Source organism: Orcinus orca, chromosome 5 (assembly GCF_937001465.1).
Source record: "Orcinus orca chromosome 5, mOrcOrc1.1, whole genome shotgun sequence".
Classification (NCBI taxonomy): Eukaryota; Metazoa; Chordata; class Mammalia; order Artiodactyla; family Delphinidae; genus Orcinus; species Orcinus orca.
Window position 1 is genome coordinate 109,053,892 of NC_064563.1, and position 8,658 is coordinate 109,062,549.

Genomic DNA, 8,658 nt, shown 5'->3' on the forward strand with positions numbered 1-8,658 from the left:
AAAGACTTGGAAGAACTTTTTTTTGGGGTAAATTAGGCAATGTCATATAGTGGGGACTGCAGGAGTTTCAGGTTACTAGTCTTCTCATCTTGCCTATATGACTAACTAGCTATCAGGAAATGGCTCTTTTCTTCCTTTTGCCTCATTCATCTCATCTGAGAAAGTTGGACACAATTTAAGTTCTCCCCTGTCTTAAATTCCATAGCTATTATGTTCTGACCAGTTGGTGCCATCTACTATGTTTCTTTGGCACACATTGTTCTTAATGCTTATTCTATAGATATAATTCAAATAATATAATCTTTGTACTGCACTGGAGTAAAACTGAAAGAATTGCCTAATTTTTACTTGAAAACATTGAATTGGGCTTTGAATTTTCAGAATGGATGTTTAGGTGTATGACTACAGTTTAGAAATAGGTTCATTTCTAAAGTAACAAGTTGTTATATTTCAGATTCAAAATTTATAAATATAAACAGTTTTATTGTCTGGCAGGATGCCTATCTTGGGGATAGGGCATCCTCCCACCCTCCCCACCTCGTATTATTATATAAATAGGTGGTAAATAAACAAGGTACAGAATTTTAAAGTATATATACTGAATAGTACAGCCTCTCTCTTTTCCCTGTTCCTTGCCACTCAAATTGAAGCACATACAACCATTATTTTCTATAAGTTCTAAAGATATTTTAAGCGTTTGTACAAAAATAGATTGATGCATATTAGATGGATATAGATATCTTTTTTCACCAGTGATTGAATAATACACATGCTGCTCTACACCTTGACTTATTTAATGATGTATCTTGGATTATTTTTCATACTTATCCCTATAGAGTTTCTTTAATATTTTCAATGATGGCATAGTGTTCCCTTGTATGAGAATACTTTAAGTATTTTTACCCAGTTATTTAACCAGTTGGACATTAAGGTGGTTTCCAATATTTTATATAACAAATCATGTTGCAATGAAAATACTTCTACATTAGTTTACTTTACACACACCAGTTCCAATTACCCACCCACCATTAATATGTAACTATACCTCTTTTCACACATCCTCTCCAGCACAGTGTCACAAACTTTTTGTTTTTGCTAACTTAATAAGCAAAAATAAAGTCTTAACACTGGTCTTAATTTGCATGTGTATTAATCTGAATTAGGTTAAATTTGTTTTCCTACATTTGAGTCATTCATATTTCCTTTCCTTAAGCTGTATGCAAGTATAGAGTCTAATAACCAACTCCAAATATCATTCAATTTAAAACTGTCCTTCCTATAGGTAGGATCTGCTCCAGTCTAGAAAGCTTCCTACTTTATTTTTTACTCCTTTTTCTCATACCCTAAATTGCATCTGATTATTCCAGGACTGGAATGGAAAAAGGCAGGCAAGACAAAGATCAGGATAATCTTACCTCCATTGTGCCACTTGAATCTTTCATTGGTGTCTCTAGGTGTGACAGTGCCAATAGCTGACTCTTTCACTTGTAGGGTATTTTTGTGGGTTTCCCTGGAGATTTGCCTGCTGGGACTCTCTGGGTGCAGCCCCCTTGATGAGTGCCATGCTTTCTTTGCTTTGCTACTTTTTACTCCAACCCAGTCTCTGAGATTCCTCCAATCAACCCTCTTTTGGGGGCCCTTTGCCTCTCCAAGCAGTTATCTTGGGTAGTCTACTTTTTTTTTTGCGGTACGCGGGCCTCTCACTGTTGTGACCTCTCCCGTTGTGGAGCACAGGCTCCGGACGCGCAGGCTCAGCGGCCATGGCTCACGGGCCCAGCCGCTCTGCAGCACGTGGGATCTTCCCGGACCGGGGCACGGACCCGTGTCCCCTGCATCAGCAGGTGGACTCTCAACCATTGCGCCACCAGGGAAGCCCAGGGTAGTCTACTTTTTAAGATGACCCAAAGCTGGCTCTCTTGATGAGTTCATGCCTAGTCTCATGGCATCACATTTCTTTGATGCTGATGAACATGTAGGCAATTCCCAAAGCAACCCTCTCTTTGTGTCCAGACCTTAGTCAGTTTCTTTCCTTTAGATTTATCCTGGCAACCATTTTACTTCAGTTATTGGCTGGTTCCTCTCACTTGACCTGGAGTGAAGAGAAACCAAAATTCCACTCCAACAACTTTACCCAAAGGAAATTCTCTATCAGATTCTTTAGCCTCAGACTTCCAGTGAATATACTTCTTTCACTTAATGTAACGTAGAGATGAGTAATGGGCTGCCAGAATTGGCTTCATAATCTCTGTAATGTCCTAGATTTTAGGATATTTGGGGTTTTGTATATGTGCTTTCAGTCTTTTGGGATCAGCACAATCTTGCAGAAAGCAGTAAGAGTCACGTTCAGTATCATGTTACACATGTATGATACAACGAAACCAAAAATCCCAGCAACACATGGTCCTCTCTTTTTCCTGACTTCCCCAAAGTACAATAATTCATTCTAAGAAGGGAAATAACAATAAAAACTTACATAATTCATATTCTATAACAGGAACCAACCTAAGCATTTTAAATACAAATAACCTCATTTAATTCTCACAGATACTATATCAAGTAGATAGTATTATCTTCATTTTGTAGATGGGGAAACTGAGGCTGAAAGATATTAAGTAATTTGTTCAAACTTACATGTCTAGTTATTATTGAGCCCAGATTTTGAAATAAGTCTGTTTCCAGAGTCTGTGATCTTAATTATTACATTATGTTGGTTCCCATTACAGTATATTGACTCTTTATTTGTTTTCCAGGAAACAAAATGAAATATAAAGACAAATTACCTTCATTTCTGGTTGCCTTCACATCTTTTGTTGGCAATTGAACTGTTCTCGATGTGTAGACTCAAATTTGTTAATAAGTCAGTTCTTTTCAAATTATACTAGAAATTGAAAGAAGCCTAAAAGGAAATTTTATTTAAAACTTGAGAATTCCACTTAAAGATTATTTAGAAGAAAATAGCAGCTCAATTTATGAAACAAAGTGGGATTTGCAATTCTTGATTAAAAATGTATCACAGACCAACAGAAAGTGCATATTATAAACACTGATATATAAATATTTGAAGCCAATGAAAATGACTGTAGAGAAGAGAAACAAACATGAGGGAAAATGTATTATATGAGTATTCATAATTTGAGACCCCAAAGTTATACATCCATTTAGTAGACTGAAACTCATCATCACTGATCACTTGTATTTCTCCTCACATAACAATGATGTCCACTCCTGCTCTTAATATAAACTTCTGGATCACTGACCATTTCAAAATTATGGGTTCATGCAGGCATAAACATAAAATGCAAATGCAATGCAAAATGATTGCAATGTGAAATTGAAAATCTTGAATAAAGAATCTCATGAGGTCAAGTACAATGACGTTTTAGAGTTCTTTGAATTGCATTCACATGTCATGAATAAATGAGTGGGAGAAATTCTCTTTATCAGTTGTTTTTTTCCCAAAGAAATTAAGCTTTACCTTGTGTTTGGGTCTGATTTGCTGGAGGTAACATTAATCTCTACAGCTAAAGGAAAAAGCTTGCTGCAGTTCTCTTAAAAATATTAAACATATTGGTAGGTTAAGAATATTGAAAAGTTGGCAAATTTCTGCTCCTTATAACTTAAAATACAATTTTCTGTAATATGTTTTACAATCCATGTGATTAAGCTATCAAAAGTTTGTCGTTAAAAACAAAATTTATAAGACTTGGTAGGGGACTTCCCTGGCAGTCCAAAGGTTAAGACTTTGCCTTCCAATGCAGGGAGGTGCAAGTTCGATCCCTGGTCAGGGAGCTAAGATCCCACATGCCTTAGGGCCAAAAAACCAAAACATAAAACAGAAACAATATTGTAACAAATTCAATAAAGACTTTAAAAATGGCCTACATCAAAAAAAAATCTTAAAAAAAGAAAGACTTGGTAGGCAAACATTTATATTTTTGATTCTTTTCATTAACCATGAGTCAACACAGGGAGAAGATATGTAAAGCTTGATAACTAGCAGTGGAGGAGTATATGTTTCTCTAAACTTTACTAAGACCTTTAACTCAACTGGCTAAACTCCAACAGCACCACTGGCTTCTCATCCCTTTATCGACACAAGAATGTAAATATTTCAAAAACATTTATTCTTTCACAAGGTGATTCCATATAGCATTTAAATTCTCCATTTAGTCCTGTCCACCAGGCTTCTTAATAAATACAGTTGAAATTTACATTTTATAACACAGCTCAATCATGTTAAAGTCTACAAGGATTCCATGAATTGAAGAAAAGAATATTGGCAAGAATTATGACATGATAGGTCCTTTAAAAGAGACTTATTTGAATTTCAGATGATTCAAAGAGGAGAAAATAGATGAAGCAATTGAAATTGTGAAAAAGTTTTCTCTTTAAGCTTGTGTTATGTAAGTCAAATGTAAATTGAAAGCTGTTGAATCACAGTATCACACAATTTTCCATAATTATGCTAAAAAGTCAACACTTGATTTATCCTTTGTTCTTTCTAAGGATTAGCATAGTTGAAATTCTAACCTATTTTAATTAAATGCTATAAACTTACTTGGATGAAATACTAAAGTGCACTACATGTATATATGTATATAAATGCAAAATCATAACTGAGTTATTTATTTAAAAGAGAGAAGGATTATAAAAAAAATACGTAGGTGATTGGGTAGGTAAGTTTTGTTACAGCTATTAAGAAATACCATTCTTAGTAAAAAATTGAGACATAGTTATTGAGAAAGAATTTTACCATTGCATATTGTTGAGTGCAAATAAGCTTTTTTCTGGTGTTATGATCCTGGTAATACAACATGTTAGAGTATTCATACTTGTGTACCTTTTGAAGACAACTGAAAATTCTGGCTAAAAATTTGAAAAATAGATTCATAAAAGCATCAGGCACTGACAAGATAGTGAGAAATTACCAGGCTAAAACTAAGTGGAAACATGAGTATGAACAATTAGAGAGAGTGCAAAAGCCATTTAACAAATGGGGTATATACAAACTTGCTGTGGAAACCTGGGTGGGACTAAAGGAAAAATATCCAAAGGGCAAAATTTGCCCCAAATGGAAATCTAATAGTTAATCGTCTGCCGATGAACTGGAATCACAAAGAGCTGCACAGCTATGGTAATGGTGAACCAAAAATACATTGAACCACCTGTTAGGCCAAGGAGCCTATGAATAAAGTTGCTTTGTTACTGAGTAGAGCATGAGAGCAAAACAAAACAAAACAAACTGACAAAACCCAAAATTACTGCGGTCTCTTTTTTACCAAGCAAAGGGTCTATCTTGATGATTGTTCCATGGGCATTTGAAGACCTGGTATGGTATTCTATATGTCAGGTTAGCCCGACTGGTTGACAGTGTTGCTCAATAATTCTATATCCTTACTAATTTACTGTCTGATTTTTCTAAAAATTACTGACTTTCTTATAGACAACAAATATTTGGATCATCTTTTTTTTTAACCTAACTCAACAATATTTTAAATCGAGTGTATAGATGATATACATTTAATCTAATAATCAGTGTGTTTCGGTTCCAGCTACAATCTTCCTGTTTGTACTGTACTTTTTGAAAAGACTAATAAAATCGATAATTATGTAATAAGACAAATCCAGACAGAAAAGTCAACAATAAACAATATCATTAATGATAAAGGGCTATAACTAAAGATAATACAGACTTTTAAAATGATAATAAAATAAATTATAAACAACTTTAAACCAGCACTTGATCTGCAACCATTTTTGTACAGCCAATAATGGCTTTTACATTATTAAACAGTTGTGAAAACAAAGACAAAAATGACAAAAAAAAAAAGATTATTCAGTAGAGACCATTTGTGTCCCACAAAGCCTGACATATTTACTATCTTGCCTTTTTCAAAAAAAGTTAACTGACCCCTGTAAATTAATTCTTAAAAAGACATAATGGATAAAATTGTAGGAAAACATCACTTATCAAACTAAGAGGAAAGAGAATACCTATATGTTCTAAAACCATTAACAAAATTGAGTTAGAGGCAAAAAAAATCTTTCCCAAAAGAAAACTAGCCCAGATGGCCTCACCAATGAGTTCTATCAAACATATTATTGAAAGACTCTTCCAGAAGATAGAAACAACATAATACTCTCCATGTCATTTCATGAATCTAGCATAAGTTTGATACCCAAAATGATAAGCACAATACCAATCTCATGGACCAACCTCACTTGTGAATGTAGAAATAAAAGTCAGAAACAAAATAATAAAAGACTAAATTTACCAATATATTAAGAAATACATCCTAACCAAGTTAGATCTATCCCAGGAAAGCAAGGAAGATTATCACCACAAACTATAAATTTAACCACAATAACATGTTAAAGGAGAAAAATCACATGATTTCAGTAAACGCACTAAAAGCATTATATTAAATTCTCCAACATGCATGATAAAAAATTATAAAGAGAAAGAATATTATTATAAAGAGAAAGTGTAAGCAAAACTTACACTTAAAAGTCAATGACCTTTCATTTAAAATCAGGAATGAGACAATCTGTTCTAATGATACTTCTATTCAGTACTTTGAGAGTCTAGCCAGCACAGTAAGACCAAAATAAATAAAATAAAAGAATTGCAAACAATGGCACAAATGGTCATTATCAACTGTTTATGAGATTATCTGCTCAAAATCTAATAGGATTGAATTTCATATATTCAGGGACTTCTGCTTCAAGTAATCACAGGATAATTTATTTGGACCAACCCCACAACTTAGAAAAAGACTCTGGATGAAATTAAAAAGAAAATCTTCCTAAAAGCATTGATAAAGTGACCATATGGGGGGGGGAGGGAATTATCAGGCCAAAATCTGAATAGAAAGGGAAACTCAGAGTGAACAGATAGTTCAAAACAAATCCCAATAAAACTAATATGGGAAACTGAGCTATGAGTTTAATGGCTGCTCTTTCAGAGCAAGGCTTTTAAAATAATAGTCTGCACTCTTATTTTTACTTCCTAAACTTCCTATTACTCCCAGGTGATTGCAGTCTGATTCCCACTCAAACAATGTCACAGAAATTACTCTGGAGCAATCCAGTCTGTATGTCTAATTGTCTGTTAGAATATGCCCATGTATGCCCGTATCTTTTTTTCCTTTTCATTTTTTCTTTTCTTCTTCTCTTCTTTTCCTTTCTTCCCTTTCCTCCTTTTCTTTTCCTCTTTTTTCTGTCCTTTATTCTCTGTGTAAAAACAACCAATAATAACTTTGTATTCAAATGTAGAAAGAGAAAAATCATCATGGAATATATCTTCTTTCTTGAAACAATAATTTGAAGGGTCTATGTAGACAAATCAGGACAAAGTACCTTTAGATAATCTCATCTTGAATTTAACTTTTTTTTTCTGAAATAATAAAGTTGTCTATATATATTTAGTATTGATACACTCTTTTTGTCATCTCATTTATTTTTATTTTTTTATACAGCAGGTTTTTATTAGTTATCTATTTTATACATATTAGTGTATATACGTCAATCCCAGTCACCCAATTCATCACACCACCACCCCCACAACCCCGATCGCTTTCCCCCCTTGGTGTCCATACATTTGTTCTCTACATCTGTGTCTCTATTTCTGCCTTGCAAACCGGTTCATCTGTACCATTTTTCTAGATTCCACATATACGCGTTAATATACGGTATTTGTTTTTCTCTTTCTGACTTGCTTCACTCTGTATGACAGTCTCTAGGTCCATCCATGTCTCTACAAATGACCCAGTTTCATTCCTTTTTATGGCTGAATAATATTCCATTGTATATATGTACCACAACTTCTTTATACATTCGTCTGTCGATGGGCAATTAGGTTGCTTCCATGACCTGGCTATTGTAAATAGTGCTGCAGTGTACATTGGGGTGCACGTGTCTTTTTGAATTATGGTTTTCTCTGGGTATATGACCAGTAGTGAGATTGCTGGGTCATATGGTAATTCTATTTTTAGATTTTTAAGGGACCTCCATACTGTTCATCATAGTGGCTTTATCAATTTACATTTCCACCAACAGGGCAAGAGGGTTGCCTTTTCTCCACACCCTCTCCAGCATTTGTTGTTTGTAGATTTTCTGATGATGCCCATTCTAACTGGTGTGAGGTGATACCTCATGGCAGTTTTGATCTGCATTTCTCTAATAATTAGTGATGTTGAGCAGCTTTTCATGTGCCTCTTGGTCATCTGTATGTCTTCTTTGGAGAAATGTCTATTTAGGTCTTCTGCCCATTTTTTTTTTGAATTTTATTTATTTTTTTATACAGCAGGTTCTTATTAGTTATCCATTTTATACATATTAGTGTATGTATGTCAATCCCAATCTCCCAATTCATCACACCACCACCACCCTCTGCCACTTTCCCCCCTTGAATTTAACTTTGAGCCTAATGATATTTCTATTGAGTTAATAAAGTAACATTTTAATGTCAGAATTACACAAATATTAATACTTTTTCATCAGGAAAATATTTTCTAAAATAGGCTATATTTAGCAAATTTAATTGCTTGCTTAATTTCCTATATGGTAAATTTAAACTACTCTCCATTTTTTCCATTTTAATTTTATTGCAATTATTTTTATTAAATAAGTTATTTTTGTGTAGTTGTTTCAAGGAAT